Genomic DNA, 12,948 nt, shown 5'->3' with positions numbered 1-12,948 from the left:
TCCACACACAGATTTGTGTGTGTGCATTATTTTGACAAATTTAATGTCTTGACAATAACCGAAACATTAATAAATCCACTTGATTAACTTTAAGAGATATATATATGTATAGCATAAAAATTATGAATGGAGTCATAATTACAACTTGAATTCATAATGAATTGCATTACACGATCAAAGCAAATGGCATCCAGGTATGAAAATTGTATATACTCATATATATTGTGAATAGAGAAGTTTTATTTTAAGTTTCGACAGATTTTGAAAAGCTTTCAATTCGGCATCTGACGTCCTCGCGTCAAAGGTGAACATCAGTAACCCTGCTCACTGACCAATCAAATCAATCTAAACGAGCTTAGGAGTTGTCTCTGGTCTTTCCCGTTTGTTTCGTGCAAAGGAGACTACAGGTCTTCGTCTTGTGTATGGTCTGTGCTAATCGTTGAATCTGTCGGTTAAATGAGAATCTTTTAAGACCGTTTGTACTGTTTAGCGTTTAGTAGAAAATGACCTACAGGAAAGGCCGGGGAAGGTTAGCCTGCAAGAGTTCTGAATTAGGCTTGTCCGAATTTAGTTGGGATTAGTTCTTACAGTGGGTTTTTTTTTTCTCTAGTCCTGACCCCTGTTGTCCAGTGACGGAGCACCTAAAAGGCTGCGCCCGTGTCTTTTAATGAAACCCCCAGATCGCCCCGTCACAAAGTTGTCCGCAACACTGGCGACAGTGCATCCAGCTACGCCAGGGTGTATGACCCCAGTCCTGTTCTTCTGCCAAGTCTGAGAAAAAAAAAAACACACACACACACACACACACACACACAAAGAGAACGATCTGGTTTGCTTTTCTTCTCTTTTAGTGAAATGGGTATATTAATGTCGTACCCTCAGGACACACGCATTAGGTCTTTACTGGATATTAATGAACATGAGCTCACAATAAAAATGAACACACACACAATAGAAGATCATGATCTTTTGTTTGGCACACAATTTGCCTCAAAACGTTCAACTGCTCTCTCAGGATCTGGATCGGGATTGGTCAGGATAAGGCTTTTTTTTTTTTTCTCCTTCTCCCCATTTTAATGGCGTGAGACGAGGGAACACTGAAGCAAGATTTAGATTTAAACTAAAGATTTTTCTGCTGCCCCCACGAGTTCCCAGTAGTCATATTAACGACCAAGTGCGTTGGATATAAGAAATCAAATGGCAGTTTTCTGGAGGGGGGGGGGGGTGTTTCGCCTACACTGGTTTATTGAGTTCATGACTTCAGAGTCTGGCTTCAACTTCGAAGGCTTCTGTTCATTAAATGCATGGATGAGTTTGACTCTCTGAAACTTTGGTTGCTCCTTTTGATGTACAGGACAAATGCACCCAGGTCATCTTCTGACTTGACAAGATGTCTCAGCACAGGAAAGACAGCACGTGACGCGGCGAGTTACCTTAAGGACACGCGGCTCCGGCGTCCGTCGGCCCGCGTGGAGGCGCGACGAGCGCACGCACGAAGCTCTGGGGGGAGCCTCCGTTGTCTCGAAATCGTCTTTGCTTAAGAAACGGCAAAGTTTCTTTCCCGGACGTCTCAGCCCGCGTCGTGTCTGTGGACGGCTTTGTGACTTTTGCACACGCGTGCAAAATGTCACAAAGCAGGTTTTTTTTGTTTTTGTTTTTGTTTTTTTTTTACCCATCTCATGTAAGACAAGATAGTAGCGCTAAGAGCATTCGTTTACGACCAGCGCAACACTGTTGGTTTTCCGAATGGACGTTTGTCTTTGCGTTTTTTTTGTTTTTTGTTTCTTTTTTTTTTATTGTATTTCTTTCTTCAATGTTCAGAAAAAAAAAAAAAGTCTTGAAATTCATGTGTCTGTGGTTTGGGGGGGCGGGGGGGGTATTGTCAGAGAGGAAAAAAGTTGCTGGTTGTATTTTGATCCTGTTGTGATGTAAATATGCTCTCTTTGCAACGTGAAAACAAACTGTCTAAATATAACAATACGTATACCAATCCATTGGATCTGTAAGGACACAAAAAAAAAAAAAAATAGATCTATTCTGACATCAAACGTTTTTTTTGCTCTGTATCAACTCAATGTTTGTCCCTCATTTGGTGAAATTCTTTTTTTTGAGTCGTTTTCAGTCTCTTGTATCAGTTTAGCATCATTGACTTGTCAGACTATTACACCACGTCAATGAATATTTCGACTGTGTTCATGTCTTTTATGAAAGCAGGTACAGAGATCAAATTAAACCTGAGGTAACTCTCAGCGTATGTAGAGTAAGATCCTACCGTTAATGTAGAATGTCTATGAAACCAACTGTTTCTGGAACACTAGGAATGGAACCTTTCCTCTCGGTGCCTGTTCTGATTGTCATTCTGAAAATAGAACAGCCAAATGCAGTCATCAGTGTCTCTGAATCCATAATGAGAGATACATTGAGGACTCATTTTTAAGTTATCAGGAATTAAAAAATTGGTATATCGATATAAAGGATCCGTCATAGATGCTCCCCATGCAAGGTGGAGATGAAATAGGTCATTTGTTTTGTCAGATCTGGTTAAGAGTCCTGTTAAGCATTGTCTTTGTTAATAGACAATTGGGAGACAAGTCCCCCTGAGGACCTCTGTGAAGACACTGAAGTCTTTGACAGGTGGAAGTGTCTTTTAACGGTTAAAACAGCGCGTGCGCGTGTGTGTGTGTGTGTGTGTGGGGGGGGGGGGGGTCGGTACTCTTTGCCAAGCTATCGTTGTGAAAAAACACATTTTACTTTTACAAGGTGGTAAAAGCCTTCTAATCGATAAGCGGGAGTCCAAAGTCTATATCCCTCACTTGTCTCAAAAGACTCCTCTATTTTTACACCAAAAGCAGCCTTTCATTAACTAAAATATCTCAGCTACCTTCATACAAAAGGTTTTCCACATTTGTCTTGTATTACATTAGGTGAAAAAGTGATTCACGTGTGAACCCTCCGTGATGAATAAGGGAAGTTCCTTTTTCCTCAGAGAGAATGAATTTCTGCAATCATTTAGAAAGCTGTTATATATGATTGTGATTATGATTTGCTAAATTTTAGTGCACCTCATCTTTCATTTCTCACATCGGAGTAGTGAGAGATTTTGATCTAGGGGCCGCTTCAGCGGCTTGGACCACGTCAAGGTCCGAAACGGAAGTTCGTTCAAAACGTTTCATTCACGAAGGCTCTGAGAGAGCGGGGTTGTTTTTACATCAGCAGTGCCAGCTGTAGCCGTAAATGATCAGGCTATCGCATTCATTTAGTCTGTGTCTCTCCCTTCTTGAAACAGGCATCTGTTTTGGTTTAAAAAAAAAAGTTTATTCTTTTCCTTCTGCTTCTTCATGGAACAAAATGACCGAGAAGCAGTTTTTTTTGGGGGGGGGAGGTGACGTGAATGATATTAAGTTCTTTCTGATTTCGTGAACATGCATGGAAGAAGAGCTTAGCCTTGAATGTGACAGGGGTTTTGATTCAGAGAGAGAGAGAGAGAGAGAGAGAAAACCCTCCACACCTGGTCATCATTAACACCATCATGTAGAGCAGAGGTGCCCAAATCCAGTTCTGCTGCTTTTCGTTCTTACCTCTTAATTAGAGGCTGATTTTTAGCTGGAAAAAACGACAGACCATGTGTAGTTAGTTTCAAAGAAGAGCAGCAGGACCTTGGCCCTCCAAGACAGGATTATGGGCACCTCTGATGTAGAGTATAATTGGCTTTATGAGTACAGGAACCAGCAGGGGGCAGCAACACACCAAATTTATTTAAAGTTCTGGACAGTTAAAAGTTCTGGAAAACATGCTGGATAGTTTTTGAGGGCTTAGCCGCTATCAAACAGGTAAGTAACCTCATATCTAAGCGTCTCACTTAAAAATCTTGTTTGACAATATAGATTGCAATCATTCTAAATGTAAAGATGAATCTTTTGATTAACTAACTGCAGTTGTATGTGACATCAGAGCACAAGTACAAATGGTTTGTGTACATCCGAAAGAGGAGCAGTATTTCTACAGACAGAGTAAGCTACCAAAACGTGACAATATTCTGTAACTACTGTACACATTTACAGTGGGTCAGCCACAAAGGATTAATATGCCACACTGGTTTGTCCTGTCGTAACCTCAGCCGTTTGAGTTTTATTTTGAAACGTTATCAAAGCCCTCTTACGTCGTGTTGTGGCTGTGAGGATTCAGTCTGAGTGAGCGATTGGGATCATATGAGAGACTAATGGTGACAACTTTGAATGCTACAACTGAAAGATGTCAAAAATCGTTCCATGAAATAAGTCGCAATCAGCAGCTTTCTTCCCACAATACTTTTTTTTTTTTTCCTTCTTCTTCTTCTTCTTCTTCCTCTGAACGTCAACACGAAAAGAAATCAACTCAGAGATTGCAGAATAAAAGTCATTGCACATGTGAAATCAAAAAAGTGAAAGGGGAAGAGTTTTGTGGCCCATTAGATAACTTTATGTGGTTAAATAAATAACTTTATACGGTTTATATAAAGCTTTTTATGGTTACGTCTAGCTTCACTGTGGGCACGGGACTACCTCAAACCACAATCATTAAAGTTTCATTTACAATCCAAACTGTTAACAGAAGGGGTTTCAAGGCTCCTGTGTAGTGGAGCTTATTTAGGACTAATTTAGGATGAGGTGGCTTCCCTAATGAATGGATTTGCCATATGTTATCTTTCTGACTCCCTGGGATTATATGAGAAGCTATTAACCCCTTTAAAAGTGGAAATGAATGAACTCTTCTCATCTCTGCTAGTCTCAAATTCAGACTAACTTATGTTCTCTAAAACAAGTTATTCCTTGTGGATTTTTATCAGCAACTCAAGATACTGATGTGTTTTCATGCAGTCACCAAACGTTTAAGTTTAACAAGATGATTTTAAAAGGAATTTTCTGTGAAATGTACCTTGATCATACTAAATTAAAGAAAGAGTATGTCTAATCCACTATAGCTTTTATCTTCTATCCGCCTGTGTTATATTGGAGTAACCCCTTCCTTGCAGTCCTGGATTTCAGTGCAATCCTGTAATTCAGCCGAAGAAGAGAGTATAACTTTGGGTAGTGTTTTTGTTTTTTCTTTTTTAATTATGTGATGGCCATATCAGATGAAAGTAAAGGAGACTGAAATCACTCTCAGTGCCTAATGAGTCCAAAAGGAGAAAAGCATTCCAAAAACAAAGCTACTCTTCACAGCTCATTTAACCTAATGCTCTAAAAGGTTACTTTGGTAAAAATGTTACAATGTGGGAAACACTTGGAACTCCTGTATAAAGAGCCATTTTAGCATTTCTATTGACATCAGATAAATTAAAGACAGTGTATAAACGATCTGACGTGAAACGTTGTGACCGCATGATTGGTTATATAGATCTCTTGACATCATGGACGACGGGAGTCACCGTCGAGTGACGTCACTTCTGTAGTTTGTCATATATAGACAGGATTTAGGAATGTAAATTAACACGAATTCGATCATCCGATCACTTTTGCTTCGGATTGAATCCGTTTAAATAGTTTCATCGTGTTTGGGCACTTCGAAACGTTTCTACAAAGTTTCGGTTAAACGATTTCTGATCAATTATAAACTGATAATTAAACTGTGCACAAATCAACATTGAAGAGAAAGACATAGCCTACCACAACACACAAGTTGTGTTTTTCAAATGGGACCATGTACAAGTAACAGGTGAAAAAACGTAATAATTGCAATATCCAGCTGTGATTTTTAACGTGCCACTTATGTTTGCTGAAATCCAAACTCAGAAGTATACGCCTGTCGTTCATCATGCTAATAAAATCCCCTTGTTTTTTCTCACTATAACGGTGATTGGTTTGGTTGTTTTGATTGCTTCGCAAGGGCTCTGTTTGTTTCAACAAATCGTTCAGAAATGTTATAGTAAGTTCTTATAAGGAAGTCACAAACTGTTCGCGTTCAAAATAATAATTTACAAAATAACGGTGGTTGAAATGGTTAGCATGTATTCCATTGCTATCACACTTGTAAAATAGTCACGTGCATATGTTACTAAATTGTTGCCTCTGCACAATTTAACACTTATTCCGATGAGCAGTCAAAGAAAACGTCAAGATTTAATTAATATTAGACGTACAGACAATGTAACCGAAGACATTTCAATCGCATATTGTATTTAAAATCGAATTCAGGTGCTGTATGTAAGGAAGGATAAAAAATTCAGGGAGCTTTTGCAAAGCAACTTTCTGACCTGCTCTAGGACCGAAACGAAGAACGAATTCGATTAATTCGATCAAGATCAAAACGTAGAAACCGGGACAAACTTAAAAGATATATATTTCGGTGGTAAAACAGAGTATGATTTGAAAGTCGTGTTCAGCGTTAAAGTCGATTAAAATAAAAAAGTGAATGAGTGTTCTCTATAAAGCATTGTTAAGAGAATATTTGTGTGTATGTATGGGCAAATATTCAGCGTCGGCTGTAGCATTCTTTATACTAATCACAGTCCAGTGTTTCTGAAAGATTTTTATCATCGTATCACGTGAGAAAATTGTTCGAAAGTAAAGCCTTTGGTGTCTCCCGAACTAAGACACTCAGTTTCGGAAATTTTACATGACAATACATCATACGACTCACACTAGAAATTCTTTGAACCGGCTTAAGGGTTGTTTATCAATGCAACAAAAAAGACATTTGTATCCAACAGCACTATGAAGGTGCTCTGAGAGTAATCAACCTGTAGATTAGACTCACAGGTAATGCACATGAATTCACAGACACACGTTTGAACAGAAAATGTGTGGACATTTGACTTAAAATACATTGTTGTCAATATGCTTTTTTTACACATGAAATTCAGCTTTATGTGGGTTCGAGCCCTTAGAGAATGCATTATCTCAAAATGTCCGCATGGTGGAAGCAACCTCGTGCAGTATAGGCTATTGCCTTGAGAGAGGAAAACGTTTCAGGTATCCAGTTGTAAAGACAGTGAAAATGGTTAATTTAAGAATTAAAGTGGTGCTAATAAGTGAATATATACACTGAGGGCACACTGATAGTGTAACTTGAGTAGAAACCGTGCGTCAAACCAATTACCGAGCACATTAACGCTCTAAATTACACAACATGACTTCATATTTAAAAACGCGTAAATAAATTGGTGGTCACCCATGTGGAACTGCGGTGAAAAAATGTTCGCTTTAAACCAATGCCTTCTCCAAACCACATGTAAGAATTTGACCGCTGAAGAGGAGAATATTGGGACAGATTTGGGCAAAACCATCTAATACAAAGATATATCTGTTGAGTTCCTTTAACTAGATTCAGAGTTAACTGAAAAACGAAAAAATGACAATAATTACTACGTGTGTTGGGGTGTGTAGCGCGCGTCATTTACATAGTGCTTTGCGTTCTTCTGATTGGAGGTTATCCCGCACCCTCCCCCTCTTTCTCTCTCTTTCTCTCTCTCTCCCTCTCTCTCTCTCTCCCTCTCTCTCTCCATTTTGAAGACAAAACGAAAATGTAGTGTAAGTCGGTCGATATCGTCTTTGAATTTCTTTGTAACATTCTCAGTTTACAAGACGAATAACGCCGTTAGAACTTCCATTTTACACAAACATATTTCAATGAAGGACACTTAACCAAAATAGGTAAAAGTTTCTGGTCAGATTTTTATGCATTTGTTCTGTAACGTGTTCTTTCTTTCATTCAAATATTTCGATCAATACTCTTATGTTCCTCCCCTCTCTGGTCGTAAATAGGCTGGTTGGTGATTGACCTATCCTCACTTGTGCTAAGAGAGAATGTTCAGTACAGGTTTTTTGGTATGAGCATAACCAGTTACAGGGATAAAATGGTGAACATGCTACAGTTTTTCATATCTCACCTAAACAAACATGCTTTTGATGTGTAAGAATTAACAATGTTCAATTATTCCCCACAGCTGAAATGATTTATTAGGATAAAACATGGACTTTCTAATACATTATACAGTAGACATTAAGACAAAAGACAGAAACCAATTTGAAACAGCAATAAAAACTTAGTGAACTGAATGTTTTACCACTTTCAGTAACTATTTAACTATTTAATATAAAACTCTAAACTTTAATCTAAACTGACAATTGCTTTAAACTTTAATAACTAAATATTCATGTGAAATATATGTGTGTGTGTTCTCACCAATTTTTGTTTTTAAATTACCTTTTTTTTTTTTTTGCAGTTTCTTCCTGATATGAGGCTAGCACTAGGATTCTTCTAGTGTTAATAAAGAATTGCAAATCTCTTGTGAGGTTATTCTAATGTTCTTTGTGATATTATCATCTGGTCACATGACCTATGGTCTTGATTAAATACTTTGCACCTTAGCACATTTAACTCTGAGTAAACTCTCAGAAATATCTTATAATGAATGCTTGTCAGTTCCACCTTAATGAAATCAGCATCTCTAAAGCAAATAATGTGGAGATTTTCAGATATAGCAGCTCAACATACAATGCTATTTAAGATTCATTTATTCTCTAGGGTCTCTATAGATGACTAAATAATCTGGATTAGGTGTAGGGGACAGAGAGGGAGGTAGGAGGTCTCCTCAAGTACAGATTATATAATATTTCTGCAAAGACAGCACATTGTGGCTCGTAGCACTTGCACAGCATTGTGGGAAATCAAGAAGCTGTCAGTCATCCTGTGTCTAAACAACTCAACTGTTCTAAACAAGTTGAAACAAAGGTTAACAGAAGGACAGCACTAAGGAGTTTCATTCCTAATATCTAAGGTATAACTGCAGTACTTCAAGGCAATGACAGACAGATTCAGCATTGTTTTATACCTAGATCATACATTAGACAACAGCCAGTAAGTACATGGTGTGATTTTTAGTCAGTATTCTTGGTGGAACACTGAAGACAATGGTAATAAAATAAAATAAATCATATCAGATAAAGTAAACAGCAGTGAATAGGGTGTGCTGATAAATACAAATATAATATGAAAAATGTTCCATCTGCATCAGCTATTTTTTTTTTCTTTTTAATTAAACCAAAGAATTCATCAAGGTTCTTGTATGACTGTTGGTACACCACAGGAAGGACAAAAATGTACATCAGGGTATTTTTATAATTTAGCAATGCAAAGTTTTGCTGTTTTAATTTTTATCTGAGCAATCTTGTTTTTGCTCTAATAGGCATTGAAACCATACTTTCGTCATTCATGAAACAAATATGCATCTCGTAACGACCTCATCACACAGTTCTTGTTTTTTTTTTTTCCTTTGTTATTGATTAATGACAACTGATTGAACTCATTTAAACTCAGTAAATTCACGTTTAAGTCCGATTTAAACCGTATATGGAAGATCAGAGGAAAAAAAAATTAATTTCCCTTCCTGTGCAACAATAAAGTAAGCTTAACCTAACCAAACTAATTTAAAGGCAACAGGTGTAGGACGAATTAGGAAAACATACGCACATTGACAGAATATAAGGGAGAGAAATGATGGCATATTTGAACACATATAGTTCATTCATCCACATGCAAATTTGCCATTTTGATTGCAAATGAATACAGGAAGAAGAAAGCTCTTTGCCTTTAAGCTTACTACAAATGTGTCACTGAATATACAGCACGGGCATAACAAACCCTATGTGTAAATGGCAACTCACATGGCAACACTTTTAATCACACAATTAATTTAGAATACATTAGTAAGGATACATGCAACTTTTCACAGGCTAGGAACCATACCTCACCTTTTCACTAAAAGTGACATATTATGTTTTTTTCTTTTTTTATTATTATTATTATTTATGACATTTCATGTGGATCAAAACTTGATCACAGATAGCATGCAGGTACATAAAAGGCATATGACTGTTTCCTGTGAAATAACAAGGTAATGCGTTTAAACTTTGCTCATATGGGGTATAACTGATGTTTTATAAGAGGTTGATGGGGTCTGTTCAGACCATGAGCTATATTTCAAACATTCATTGTCTTTGTCCTGTCTGTTTCACTGCACAACTGAAGTTCACTGAAGTTAATTTTCTGTTAATAAAGCAGGTACATAAACCAAAACTTGTACGCATGCAACAGTTGATTAAACTCCTGGAGTTGCTTAGCCAGGTCTTACAAATAAACAAATCAGTAAATAAAATCCTAAAAAAAAAATTAAAAAAAAAAAAAATGGAAAAAAATAAATAAATAAAAAGGTTATGCCACCAGTGTTGGTTCTGATGCATATTCAGAAACCATCATGTCTATATACCAAAGCAAACAATAACTAAAGTCATTTAAAAGAAAAAGAATGATCACATGGAGTTTCTGACATACAGAAGAGAATCTTTTCATTAATGCAAGCTCTCTTGCTTCAGTTAACAGGAATCTCGTCCATCTGCAGTTTTGCTCCTAATGGGTGATAATTTGGCTCATCTGCACGTTCAATTTCAGTGCTAACTACGACTACTCACACACGTGCCGTAAAAGTTACATGTTTTTATAAACGATTAAATGGGCTGTTTGCCTTACAATATGTGTGGTGCATATTCAACTTGACCAAGCACAAGTCACTTTCACTGTCGACTGAAACATAAGAATCATAATATATGTGTGAGACATTAGCGCATGTCTTTAAACCCGTACCAGCAGACAAGCCAACTGGTTTGTGATGGCTGTCCATACTTCTTGCACAAATAACTGTGTTAACGAATTAGCAATGTACACATACCAATGCAAAGATGCTTTCATCTGCCTAAGTGTAAATTACTCTCAGGGTTGTCTCCCAATCGTATGATGCATGTGAGGCTGCATATTGGGGCAACAGGTTTGTTGATATATTTAAAAGAAACCAGTGCTGTTCATGGTAACCCATTGCAATGGAACATTCCTCTAAACCCCTCTAGTACTGAACAATGAGATACTGCTTGGACTAGCAGTATCCAGCACTGGGGTTTTTTTGTTGTTGTTGTTGTTGTTGTTTTATTATTATTATTATTCAGGGGCTCATGAAGTGTAGCACTGTACCGTAGGTACAAGAGTAAATTACAAAGTTTGCTTTTTGGTTGGTAGCCCCCATCCCCCCCAACCCCCACCACACCCCACCCCCGCTCCCCAACCCCCTTGCCAACAAATTCCAGCTTATTCTGGAAAAGTCTCTGTTATGTGTCCTTCTCTCACCCAGTAAAAACAGACTCCCTATCCCTCAGCTCCTGCCATTCCCAACCCCCCCCCCCCCCTCCACAGTGTGTGGCCAGCTACAATCCTGGTGCTAAGCACCCTGGCTGTGCACATTTGGGGGGCTATTTGAACATGCCTTTGCCTTCTCAGGACCACATAGAGTGAGAAAGCAAAGAATTTCACTCATCAGTAGAGTTTTTTTTCCTCCCAAAATATTTTCTACTGATTTAGACTCTTACTTTCTCAAGAGCAAAACTAAGGAAACACTTGTAATCCATATACTTGTTAATATGTCAGTAGGTATATATACTTTACTTTGACTCACATTAATCTTTGATAAAAAAAAAAAAATCAAACCAGAGCCACTTGTTGAGTGGTAAATGATACAGACAGTCATTTGCTCGTATAAATACACAGCGTGTAGGGACAGAATATACGAACAACATGCATCAGTCAGCATCCTTCTGAGATTAACGGAAATCTCACAGGAAGGGTACGCAATGTCATCGACAAAGTGCATCATGGTGCTTTTGACAGTAAATAAAACGAGTCATCAAAGGCATTGGTCGCTCTTCGAAATGCCATGCCTCGGGGTTTCGGACAGTCCAACTGTATGGGCCCTACGGACATTTAAAGAACTAAGTGATATCAGTTGCAATTGTTATTCAATATTTAAACAGCTTGTTGGGTTTCGTCCATGTGCTCGACCACTCTATGTGCAGTTTTACCATATGTAGCCTACGTGATCTTGTGATATGACTTTGCACCATTCAAAGCCTGGTACGATGTTGTTAATTGCAGTCTGTACACAACCAATATTCGATTGGTAATGGTAGACAACCGTAAAATCACTGGGCCCCATAAATGCAGAGGAGTTTCTTTCTCGTGTCCCGTTAAGAAACACTGGGGAAAACAAGAAAAAAACAAACCAAAAAAAAACATAAATACGCTAAAGCTGTACAGCTGTGACGTGATATTGATTGGCTGTATTGCTAAATGCAATGAAGTTTTGCTGGTCCGGTAGTCTATAATCCGCCATTCCACTTTTACATATTGTGTATTCAACATAACCCACAATAAGATTATTTTAAAACCTTTGGGAAGAGTCACTTGTACCTCCTGCAGACAATCTTTGCCTGAAAGTGATTTTAGATTAAACGTATAGCGAAAATAGAACGTATGCCATGAAGTAATGAGATTAAATTACTACCCGTGATAAATGTTCTGTTTTAAGAACTACAGCTAATAAGCGGACAGACTAAGTACGTTCCAGGATGACACATATCCACAGTAAATCATTCAACAAGTCAATGCAAGTATGAATACAATAGCGCAATTTATTTGGACCATCACTTTGATCGGGTCTAAGTGAGGTTCAATTTATTTAACTGTTGCTATACTGTTACGCTCCAATAGGACAAAGGGTCAACCGTACTAAAAAAAGTGACATGAAATGTCCAACTATTGTTAAACAGTATAGATTACGGGTATGTCAATTGAACGCCTCTCTGTGGGACAAATCTGTTATGTCAAATACTGCCTGGTTTCTCTGTGGAGGCCATTTTGTGTGAAACAATTGAAAGCTGTAATACCGCCACGTAGGCAGTGTAGCCTACATTTACAAACACCGCGTAGTTTTGGTTACTTAAAGTTGGGTTCCAGATTGTTTGCAGGAATTACGTTGTTTGTTGTAATATATTACATATCACAGCGAGTACAGTTATTAAAAACAAAAAACGATATGAGATCCACTCAAGAATCTCTCTCTCATTTTAAAGAGCATGTTCAACATCT

This window comes from Chanos chanos, chromosome 16 (genome assembly GCF_902362185.1).
Source record: "Chanos chanos chromosome 16, fChaCha1.1, whole genome shotgun sequence".
NCBI classification, from domain to species: Eukaryota; Metazoa; Chordata; class Actinopteri; order Gonorynchiformes; family Chanidae; genus Chanos; species Chanos chanos.
This window is presented reverse-complemented; position numbering follows the sequence as displayed.